Below are 13,100 nucleotides of genomic sequence, written 5' to 3' on the forward strand. Positions count from 1 at the left end.
CAACCAAGCAACCTGGAAAGGCAAATCACCGCTACAAAGAAGTCTCGCTTCCCATCGGTCAAAAGGGCCATGCTGAAAAAAGTGTCAAAACCAGAAATGCAGGACAGGCCATGGAGAAATGGGAGCCTTGCTACGCTGATGGACGGGATGGAAAATGCCAACAGCCACTCTGGAGAAGTGTACGGCGTGTCCTGGAACATCTAAAAAACACAGTTTAGAGAGCATAGGGCACTTCCACTCATGGGCGTATAAATTGGGAAAACTAAAAATCAGCAAGACACAGGCACCCTAAAGTTTAGGGCTGCTCTGTTGACACGAACCTCCACTTCGTTACACCTTAAATATCCCAGGAAAGGGAAAAATGGATAAAGAAGTTGTGGTCCTTATGTACAATGGAATATCACACAGTCATGAAATCAATGTCATAAGGCTAGTTGCAGCATGATGAGTGGATTTAGGTACGACGACTGTAAGTGAAATAAGTCACACAGAAAAAGACACGTTTCATAAGCTATCCCTTATAGAGGGAATGTAAAAATCGCTACACTTGAACTGAATTACAAAACAGAACAGAGTCACACGTTTAGAAAACACACTATGGCTGCTGAACGGGAAAGGTGAGGTGGGGGGATGCATAAAACAAGGCTTTCAAATTAGCTCAGATACCGTTCCATAAACCCATTATGTAATAGACAAGACCTACTCCTTGCTCAGTGAACTGGACTCAACACCCCCTATTCACTGCACAAGAATATATTTGACTAGTAAGAATCTTAAAACCTATGTATTGATAGCTCTCTGTAAGTGAGTCAAGTGGGTGTAAAGCGGCAAAAACACAGCACTGAAAAGCAGCTATCCCCATTATAAAAATAAATTACTTTTAAAAATCGATGAAACAAAGACAGTGAAAGAGAGAGAACCTCTTACAAAATTCGTTCAGGGTCTGTGATGCAACCTGGATTGACCATATTTAGACCCACAGCTGGATGAGACATAAGGGTGGACACTCTTCAGGCTGAGAGTTTTGGTAAGGTTGGGTGAGCAAACGCAGACCCTTTAAAGTAATACTGCATGGTACCCATCCCATGGGTCCCAAATCTCCAGGTTCAAGGGCATCTTCCTACATTGAAAACATGCATGAGAAACCCAGAAGTTGGTACACCGTGTGATCGGGAAAGGTTTCTAAAACGCACCTCATTTCTCATCTCCTTGTGCTCGGGTTCGCCATTCCAGCCGCTTTACTAGCAATCTCCCTCCTTGGAGAATCAGCACCTTTACCTGCTGTTCCGTACAGGTTGCAATTTGTCCTGAGGATGAACGGGAAGACGGGGAACGAATGAGAGACTAGCTCTAGGTGTTGGGACAGGCACAGGTCACTCTATTTTCCCATCAGGAAGAAGAATTAACCACGGGCTCAGCCTGCCACCAGGAACCAGAATAGGGGCTGAAGCAATCCTGCGCTTTTGAGGCCAGCTCCCAAAAAAGCGAGTTGAAAAATGGAGCTCAGGGGCACAGCAATTCACAAACCTGTAGAGTTATAAATGATAACTCTCATCCACAAATATATTGAGGGAAGGCAACGAAGACGATTTGAAAGCAAGGCAGAATTGCAGGAAACAGATTTCAGGAGGTAGATTCGAATCGCCTCTAAAGCACATGAAAAGCGGCAAAACGTGGACAATGATGCCCTTGGCCAAAAAGGGCGTATACGTTTTTTCCTGAATATATTCAGGAAAAAACGCATACGCCCTTTTTGGCCAACCAAGCAACCTGGAAAGGCAAATCACCGCTACAAAGAAGTCTCGCTTCCCATCGGTCAAAAGGGCCATGCTGAAAAAAGTGTCAAAACCAGAAATGCAGGACAGGCCATGGAGAAATGGGAGCCTTGCTACGCTGATGGACGGGATGGAAAATGCCAACAGCCACTCTGGAGAAGTGTACGGCGTGTCCTGGAACATCTAAAAAACACAGTTTAGAGAGCATAGGGCACTTCCACTCATGGGCGTATAAATTGGGAAAACTAAAAATCAGCAAGACACAGGCACCCCAAAGTTTAGGGCTGCTCTGTTGACAAGAACCTCCACTTCGTTACACCTTAAATATCCCAGGAAAGGGAAAAATGGATAAAGAAGTTGTGGTCCTTATGTACAATGGAATATCACACAGCCATGAAATCAATGTCATAAGGCTAGTAGCAGCATGATGAGTGGATTTAGGTACGACGATTCTAAGTTAAATAAGTCACACAGAAAAAGACACGTTTCATAAGCTATCACTTATAGAGGGAATGTAAAAATCGCTACACTTGAACTGAATTACAAGACAAAACAGAGTCACACATTTAGAAAACACACTATGGCTGCTGAACGGGTAAGGTGAGGTGGGGTGATACATAAAACAAGGGTTTCAAATTAGCTCACATACCATTCCATAAACCCAATATGCAATAGACAAGACCTACTCCTTGCTCAGTGAACTGGACTCAACACCCCCTATTCACTGCACAAGAATATATCTGACTAGTAAGAATCTTAAAACCTATGTATTGATAGCTCTCTGTAAGTGAGTCAAGTGGGTGTAAAGCGGCAAAAACACAGCACTGAAAAGCAGCTATCCCCATTATAAAAATAAATTACTTTTAAAAATCGATGAAACAAAGACAGTGAAAGAGAGAGAACCTCTTACAAAATTCGTTCAGGGTCTGTGATGCAACCTGGATTGACCATATTTAGACCCACAGCTGGATGAGACATAAGGGTGGACACTCTTCAGGCTGAGAGTTTTGGTAAGGTTGGGTGAGCAAACGCAGACCCTTTAAAGTAATACTGCATGGTACCCATCCCATGGGTCCCAAATCTCCAGGTTCAAGGGCATCTTCCTACATTGAAAACATGCATGAGAAACCCAGAAGTTGGTACACCGTGTGATCGGGAAAGGTTTCTAAAACGCACCTCATTTCTCATCTCCTTGTGCTCGGGTTCGCCATTCCAGCCGCTTTACTAGCAATCTCCCTCCTTGGAGAATCAGCACCTTTACCTGCTGTTCCGTACAGGTTGCAATTTGTCCTGAGGATGAACGGGAAGACGGGGAACGAATGAGAGACTAGCTCTAGGTGTTGGGACAGGCACAGGTCACTCTATTTTCCCATCAGGAAGAAGAATTAACCACGGGCTCAGCCTGCCACCAGGAACCAGAATAGGGGCTGAAGCAATCCTGCGCTTTTGAGGCCAGCTCCCAAAAAAGCGAGTTGAAAAATGGAGCTCAGGGGCACAGCAATTCACAAACCTGTAGAGTTATAAATGATAACTCTCATCCACAAATATATTGAGGGAAGGCAACGAAGACGATTTGAAAGCAAGGCAGAATTGCAGGAAACAGATTTCAGGAGGTAGATTCGAATCGCCTCTAAAGCACATGAAAAGCGGCAAAACGTGGACAATGATGCCCTTGGCCAAAAAGGGCGTATACGTTTTTTCCTGAATATATTCAGGAAAAAACGCATACGCCCTTTTTGGCCAACCAAGCAACCTGGAAAGGCAAATCACCGCTACAAAGAAGTCTCGCTTCCCATCGGTCAAAAGGGCCATGCTGAAAAAAGTGTCAAAACCAGAAATGCAGGACAGGCCATGGAGAAATGGGAGCCTTGCTACGCTGATGGACGGGATGGAAAATGCCAACAGCCACTCTGGAGAAGTGTACGGCGTGTCCTGGAACATCTAAAAAACACAGTTTAGAGAGCATAGGGCACTTCCACTCATGGGTGTATAAATTGGGAAAACTAAAAATCAGCAAGACACAGGCACCCCAAAGTTTAGGGCTGCTCTGTTGACAAGAACCTCCACTTCGTTACACCTTAAATATCCCAGGAAAGGGAAAAATGGATAAAGAAGTTGTGGTCCTTATGTACAATGGAATATCACACAGCCATGAAATCAATGTCATAAGGCTAGTAGCAGCATGATGAGTGGATTTAGGTACGACGATTCTAAGTTAAATAAGTCACACAGAAAAAGACACGTTTCATAAGCTATCACTTATAGAGGGAATGTAAAAATCGCTACACTTGAACTGAATTACAAGACAAAACAGAGTCACACATTTAGAAAACACACTATGGCTGCTGAACGGGTAAGGTGAGGTGGGGTGATACATAAAACAAGGGTTTCAAATTAGCTCACATACCATTCCATAAACCCAATATGCAATAGACAAGACCTACTCCTTGCTCAGTGAACTGGACTCAACACCCCCTATTCACTGCACAAGAATATATCTGACTAGTAAGAATCTTAAAACCTATGTATTGATAGCTCTCTGTAAGTGAGTCAAGTGGGTGTAAAGCGGCATGAACACAGCAGTGAAAAGCAGCTAAACCCCATTATAAAAATAAATTACTTTTAAAAACCCACGAAACAAAGACAGTGAAAGAGAGAGAAATTCTTACAAAATTCGTTCAGGGGCTGTGATGCAACCTGGATTGACCATATCTAGACCCACAGCTGGTTGAGACATAAGGGTGGACACTCTTGGGGCACAGAGGTTTGGTGAGGTTGAGTGAGCAAACGCAGACCCTTTAAAGTAATACTGCATGGTACCCATCCCATGGGTCCCAAATCTCCAGGTTCAAGGGCATCTTCTTACATCGAAAACATGCATGAGGAAACCAGAAGTTGGTACACCGTGTGATCGGGAAAGGTTTCTACAACGCACCTCATTTCTCATCTCCTTGTGCTCGGGTTCGCCATTCCAGCCGCTTTACTAGCAATCTCCCTCCTTGGAGAATCAGCACCTTTACCTGCTGTTCCGTACTGGTTGCAATTTGTCCTGAGGATGAACGGGAAGACGGGGAACGAATGAGAGACTAGCTCTAGGTGTTGGGACAGGCACAGGTCACTCTATTTTCTCATCAGGAAGAAGAATTAACCACGGGCTCAGCCTGCCACCAGGAACCAGAATAGGGGCTGAAGCAATCCTGCGCTTTTGAGGCCAGCTCCCAAAAAAGCGAGTTGAAAAATGGAGCTCAGGGGCACTGCAATTCACAAACCTGTAGAGTTATAAATGATAACTCTCATCCACAAATATATTGAGGGAAGGCAACGAAGACGATTTGAAAGCAAGGCAGAATTGCAGGAAACAGATTTCAGGAGGTAGATTCGAATCGCCTCTAAAGCACATGAAAAGCGGCAAAACGTGGACAATGATGCCCTTGGCCAAAAAGGGCGTATACGTTTTTTCCTGAATATATTCAGGAAAAAACGCATACGCCCTTTTTGGCCAACCAAGCAACCTGGAAAGGCAAATCACCGCTACAAAGAAGTCTCGCTTCCCATCGGTCAAAAGGGCCATGCTGAAAAAAGTGTCAAAACCAGAAATGCAGGACAGGCCATGGAGAAATGGGAGCCTTGCTACGCTGATGGACGGGATGGAAAATGCCAACAGCCACTCTGGAGAAGTGTACGGCGTGTCCTGGAACATCTAAAAAACACAGTTTAGAGAGCATAGGGCACTTCCACTCATGGGTGTATAAATTGGGAAAACTAAAAATCAGCAAGACACAGGCACCCCAAAGTTTAGGGCTGCTCTGTTGACAAGAACCTCCACTTCGTTACACCTTAAATATCCCAGGAAAGGGAAAAATGGATAAAGAAGTTGTGGTCCTTATGTACAATGGAATATCACACAGCCATGAAATCAATGTCATAAGGCTAGTAGCAGCATGATGAGTGGATTTAGGTACGACGATTCTAAGTTAAATAAGTCACACAGAAAAAGACACGTTTCATAAGCTATCACTTATAGAGGGAATGTAAAAATCGCTACACTTGAACTGAATTACAAGACACAACAGAGTCACACATTTAGAAAACACACTATGGCTGCTGAACGGGTAAGGTGAGGTGGGGTGATACATAAAACAAGGGTTTCAAATTAGCTCACATACCATTCCATAAACCCAATATGCAATAGACAAGACCTACTCCTTTTCAGTGAGCTGGACTCAACACCCCCTATTCACTGCACAAGAATATATTTGACTAGTAAGAATCTTAAAACCTATGTATTGATAGCTCTCTGTAAGTGAGTCAAGTGGGTGTAAAGCGGCAAAAACACAGCAGTGAAAAGCAGCTATCCCCATTATAAAAATAAATTACTTTTAAAAATCGATGAAACAAAGACAGTGAGAGAGAACCTCTTACAAAATTCGTTCAGGGTCTGTGATGCAACCTGGATTGACCATATTTAGACCCACAGCTGGATGAGACATAAGGGTGGACACTCTTGGGGCACAGAGGTTTGGTGACGTTGAGTGAGCAAACGCAGACCCTTTAAAGTAATACTGCATGGTACCCATCCCATGGGTCCCAAATCTCCAGGTTCAAGGGCATCTTCCTACATCGAAAACATGCATGAGGAACCCAGAAGTTGGTACACCGTGTGATTGGGAAAGGTTTCTAAAACGCACCTCATTTCTCATCTCCTTGTGCTCGAGTTCGCCATTCCTGCCGCTTTACTAGCAATCTCCCTCTTTGGAGAATCAGCACCTTTAACCTGCTGTACCGTACTGGTTGCAATTTGTCCTGAGGATGAACGGGAAGAGGGGGAACCAATGAGAGACTAGCTCTAGGTATTGGGACAGGCACAGGTCACTCTATTTTCCAATCAGGAAGAAGAATTAACCACGGGCTCAGCCTGCCACCAGGAACCAGAATAGGGGCTGAAGCAATCCTGCGCTTTTGAGGCCAGCTCCCAAAAAAGCGAGTTGAAAAATGGAGCTCAGGGGCACAGCAATTCACAAACCTGTAGAGTTATAAATGATAACTCTCATCCACAAATATATTGAGGGAAGGCAACGAAGACGATTTGAAAGCAAGGCAGAATTGCAGGAAACAGATTTCAGGAGGTAGATTCGAATCGCCTCTAAAGCACATGAAAAGCGGCAAAACGTGGACAATGATGCCCTTGACCAAAAAGGGCGTATGCGTTTTTTCCTGAATATATTCAGGAAAAAACGCATACGCCCTTTTTGGCCAACCAAGCAACCTGGAAAGGCAAATCACCGCTACAAAGAAGTCTCGCTTCCCATAGGTCAAAAGGGCCATGATGAAAAAAGTGTCAAAACCAGAAATGCAGGACAGGCCATGGAGAAATGGGAGCCTTGCTACGCTGATGGGCGGGATGGAAAATGCCAACAGCCACTCTGGAGAAGTGAACGGCGTGTCCTGGAACATCTAAAAAACACAGCTTAGAGAGCATAGGGCACTTCCACTCATGGGCGTATAAATTGGGAAAACTAAAATCAGCAAGACACAGGCACCCCAAAGTTTAGGGCTGCTCTGTTGACAAGAACCTCCACTTCGTTACACCTTAAATATCCCAGGAAAGGGAAAAATGGATAAAGAAGTTGTGGTCCTTATGTACAATGGAATATCACACAGCCATGAAATCAATGTCATAAGGCTAGTTGCAGCATGATGAGTGGATTTATGTACGACGACTGTGAGTGAAATAAGTCACACAGAAAAAGACACGTTTCATAAGCTATCACTTATAGAGGGAATGTAAAAATCGCTACACTTGAACTGAATTACAAAACAGAACAGAGTCACACGTTTAGAAAACACACTATGGCTGCTGAACGGGAAATGTGAGGTGGGGTGATGCATAAAACAAGGCTTTCAAATTAGCTCAGATACCGTTCCATAAACCCATTATGTAATAAACAAGACATACTCCTTGCTCAGTGAACTGGACTCAACACCCCCTATTCACTGCACAAGAATATATTTGACTAGTAAGAATCTTAAAACCTATGTATTGATAGCTCTCTGTAAGTGAGTCAAGTGGGTGTAAAGCGGCCAAAACACAGCAGTGAAAAGCAGCTATCCCCATTAAAAAAATAAATTACTTTTAAAAATCGATGAAACAAAGACAGTGAAAGAGAGAGAACCTCTTACAAAATTCGTTCAGGGTCTGTGATGCAACCTGGATTGACCATATTTAGACCCACAGCTGGATGAGACATAAGGGTGGACACTCTTCGGGCTGAGAGTTTTGGTGAGGTTGGGTGAGCAAACGCAGACCCTTTAAAGTAATACTGTATGGTACCCATCCCATGGGTCCCAAATCTCCAGGTTCAAGGGCATCTTCCTACATTGAAAACATGCATGAGAAATCCAGAAGTTGGTACACCGTGTGATCGGGAAAGGTTTCTAATACGCACCTCATTTCTCATCTCCTTGTGCTCGGGTTCGCCATTCCAGCCGCTTTACTAGCAATCTCCCTCTTTGGAGAATCAGCACCTTTACCTGCTGTTCCGTACAGGTTGCAATTTGTCCTGAGGATGAACGGGAAGACGGGGAACGAATGAGAGACTAGCTCTAGGTGTTGGGACAGGCACAGGTCACTCTATTTTCCCATCAGGAAGAAGAATTAACCACGGGCTCAGCGTGCCACCAGGAACCAGAATAGGGGCTGAAGCAATCCTGCGCTTTTGAGGCCAGCTCCCAAAAAAGCGAGTTGAAAAATGGAGCTCAGGGGCACTGCAATTCACAAACCTGTAGAGTTATAAATGATAACTCTCGTCCACAAATATATTGAGGGAAGGCAACGAAGACGATTTGAAAGCAAGGCAGAATTGCAGGAAAGAGATTCCAGGAGGTAGATCCTAATCACTTTAAAGCACATGAAAAGCTCAAAACGTCGACAATGATGCCCTTGGCTAAAAAGGGCGTATGCGTTTTTTCCTGAATATATTCAGGAAAAAACGCATACGCCCTTTTTGGCCAACCAAGCAACCTGGAAAGGCAAATCACCGCTACAAAGAAGTCTCGCTTCCCATCGGTCAAAAGGGCCATGCTGAAAAAAGTATCAAAACCAGAAATGAAGGACAGGCCATGGAGAAATGGGAGCCTTGCTACGCTGATGGACGGGATGGAAAATGCCAACAGCCACTCTGGAGAAGTGTACGGCGTGTCCTGGAACATCTAAAAAACACAGTTTAGAGAGCATAGGGCACTTCCACTCATGGGCGTATAAATTGGGAAAACTAAAAATCAGCAAGACACAGGCACCCCAAAGTTTAGGGCTGCTCTGTTGACAATAACCTCCACTTCGTTACACCTTAAATATCCCAGGAAAGGGAAAAATGGATAAAGAAGTTGTGGTCCTTATGTACAATGGAATATCACACAGCCATGAAATCAATGTCATAAGGCTAGTAGCAGCATGATGAGTGGATTTAGGTACGACGATTCTAATTGAAAAAAGTCACACAGAAAAAGACACGTTTCATTAGCTATCAGTTATAGAGGGAATGTAAAAATCGCTACACTTGAACTGAATTACAAGACAGAACAGAGTCACACATTTAGAAAACACACTATGGCTGCTGAACGGTTAAGGTGAGGTGGGGTGATGCATAAAACAAGGGTTTCAAATTAGCTCACATACCGTTCCATAAACCCAATATGCAATAGACAAGACCTACTCCTTTTCAGTGAGCTGGACTCAACACCCCCTATTCACTGCACAAGAGTATATCTGACTAGTAAGTATCTTAAAACCTGTGTATTGATAGCTCTCTGTAAGTGAGTCAAGTGGGTGTAAAGCGGCATGAACACAGCAGTGAAAAGCAGCTAAACCCCATTATAAAAATAAATTACTTTTAAAAACCCATGAAACAAAGACAGTGAAAGAGAGAGAAATTCTTACAAAATTCGTTCAGGGGCTGTGATGCAACCTGGATTGACCATATCTAGACCCACAGCTGGATGAGACATAAGAGTGGACACTCTTGGGGCACAGAGGTTTGGTGACGTTGAGTGAGCAAATGCAGACCCTTTAAAGTAATACTGCATGGTACCCATCCCATGGGTCCCAAATCTCCAGGTTCAAGGGCATCTTCCTACATCGAAAACATGCATGAGGAACCCAGAAGTTGGTACACCGTGTGATCGGGAAAGGTTTCTAAAACGCACCTCATTTCTCATCTCCTTGTGCTCGGGCTCGCCATTCCTGCCGCTTTACTAGCAATCTCCCTCTTTGGAGAATCAGCACCTTTAACCTGCTGTTCCGTACTGGTTGCAATATGTCCTGAGGATGAACGGGAAGAGGGGGAACCAATGAGAGGCTAGCTCTAGGTATTGGGACAGGCACAGGTCACTCTATTTTCCCATCAGGAAGAAGAATTAACCACGGGCTCAGCCTGCCACCAGGAACCAGAATAGGGGCTGAAGCAATCCTGCGCTTTTGAGGCCAGCTCCCAAAAAAGCGAGTTGAAAAATGGAGCTCAGGGGCACTGCAATTCACAAACCTGTAGAGTCATAAATGATAACTCTCGTCCACAAATATATTGAGGGAAGGCAACGAAGACGATTTGAAAGCAAGGCAGAATTGCAGGAAACAGATTTCAGGAGGTAGATTCGAATCGCCTCTAAAGCACATGAAAAGCGGCAAAACGTGGACAATGATGCCCTTGGCCAAAAAGGGCGTATGCGTTTTTTCCTGAATATATTCAGGAAAAAACGCATACGCCCTTTTTGGCCAACCAAGCAACCTGAAAAGGCAAATCAGCGCTACAAAGAAGTCTCGCTTCCCATAGGTCAAAAGGGCCATGCTGAAAAAAGTGTCAAAACCAGAAATGCAGGACAGGCCATGGAGAAATGGGAGACTTGCTACGCTGATGGGCGGGATGGAAAATGCCAACAGCCACTCTGGAGAAGTGTACGGCATGTCCTGGAACATCTAAAAAACACAGCTTAGAGAGCATAGGGCACTTCCACTCATGGGCGTATAAATTGGGAAAACTAAAATCAGCAAGACACAGGCACCCCAAAGTTTAGGGCTGCTCTGTTGACAATAACCTCCACTTCATTACACCTTAAATATCCCAGGAAAGGGAAAAATGGATAAAGAAGTTGTGGTCCTTATGTACAATGGAATATCACACAGCCATGAAATCAATGTCATAAGGCTAGTAGCAGCATGATGAGTGGATTTAGGTACGACGATTCTAATTGAAAAAAGTCACACAGAAAAAGACACGTTTCATTAGCTATCAGTTATAGAGGGAATGTAAAAATCGCTACACTTGAACTGAATTACAAGACAGAACAGAGTCACACATTTAGAAAACACACTATGGCTGCTGAACGGTTAAGGTGAGGTGGGGTGATGCATAAAACAAGGGTTTCAAATTAGCTCACATACCGTTCCATAAACCCAATATGCAATAGACAAGACCTACTCCTTTTCAGTGAGCTGGACTCAACACCCCCTATTCACTGCACAAGAGTATATCTGACTAGTAAGTATCTTAAAACCTGTGTATTGATAGCTCTCTGTAAGTGAGTCAAGTGGGTGTAAAGCGGCATGAACACAGCAGTGAAAAGCAGCTAAACCCCATTATAAAAATAAATTACTTTTAAAAACCCATGAAACAAAGACAGTGATAGAGAGAGAAATTCTTACAAAATTCGTTCAGGGGCTGTGATGCAACCTGGATTGACCATATCTAGACCCACAGCTGGATGAGACATAAGAGTGGACACTCTTGGGGCACAGAGGTTTGGTGACGTTGAGTGAGCAAATGCAGACCCTTTAAAGTAATACTGCATGGTACCCATCCCATGGGTCCCAAATCTCCAGGTTCAAGGGCATCTTCCTACATCGAAAACATGCATGAGGAACCCAGAAGTTGGTACACCGTGTGATCGGGAAAGGTTTCTAAAACGCACCTCATTTCTCATCTCCTTGTGCTCGAGTTCGCCATTCCTGCCGCTTTACTAGCAATCTCCCTCTTTGGAGAATCAGCACCTTTAACCTGCTGTTCCGTACTGGTTGCAATATGTCCTGAGGATGAACGGGAAGAGGGGGAACCAATGAGAGGCTAGCTCTAGGTATTGGGACAGGCACAGGTCACTCTATTTTCCCATCAGGAAGAAGAATTAACCACGGGCTCAGCCTGCCACCAGGAACCAGAATAGGGGCTGAAGCAATCCTGCGCTTTTGAGGCCAGCTCCCAAAAAAGCGAGTTGAAAAATGGAGCTCAGGGGCACTGAAATTCACAAACCTGTAGAGTTATAAATGATAACTCTCGTCCACAAATATATTGAGGGAAGGCAACGAAGACGATTTGAAAGCAAGGCAGAATTGCAGGAAACAGATTTCAGGAGGTAGATTCGAATCGCCTCTAAAGCACATGAAAAGCGGCAAAACGTGGACAATGATGCCCTTGGCCAAAAAGGGCGTATGCGTTTTTTCCTGAATATATTCAGGAAAAAACGCATACGCCGTTTTTGGCCAACCAAGCAACCTGGAAAGGCAAATCACCGCTACAAAGAAGTCTCGCTTCCCATCGGTCAAAAGGGCCATGCTGAAAAAAGTGTCAAAACCAGAAATGCAGGACACGCCAAGGAGAAACGGGAGCCTTGCTACGCTGATGGGCGGGATGGAAAATGCAAACAGCCACTCTGGAGAAGTGTACAGAGTGTCCTGGAACATCTAAAAAACACAGCTTAGAGAGCATAGGGCACTTCCACTCATGGGCGTATAAATTGGGAAAACTAATAATCAGCAAGACACAGGCACCCCAAAGTTTAGGGCTACTCTGTTGACAAGAACCTCCACTTCGTTACACCTTAAATATCCCAGGAAAGGGAAAAATGGATAAAGAAGTTGTGGTCCTTATGTACAATGGAATATCACACAGCCATGAAATCAATGTCATAAGGCTAGTAGCAGCATGATGAGTGGATTTAGATACGACGATTCTAAGTGAAATAAGTCACACAGAAAAAGACACGTTTCATTAGCTATCAGTTATAGAGGGAATGTAAAAATCGCTACACTTGAACTGAATTACAAGACACAACAGAGTCACACACTTAGAAAACACACTATGGCTGCTGAACGGGTAAGGAGAGGTGGGGTGATACATAAAACAAGGGTTTCAAATTAGCTCACATACCATTCCATAAACCCAATATGCAATAGACAAGACCTACTCCTTGCTCAGTGAACTGGACTCAACACCCCCTATTCACTGCACAAGAATATATCTGAGTAGTAAGAATCTTAAAACCTATGTATTGATAGCTCTC

Source organism: Eschrichtius robustus, chromosome 4 (assembly GCF_028021215.1).
Source record: "Eschrichtius robustus isolate mEscRob2 chromosome 4, mEscRob2.pri, whole genome shotgun sequence".
In the NCBI taxonomy this organism is placed as follows: Eukaryota; Metazoa; Chordata; class Mammalia; order Artiodactyla; family Eschrichtiidae; genus Eschrichtius; species Eschrichtius robustus.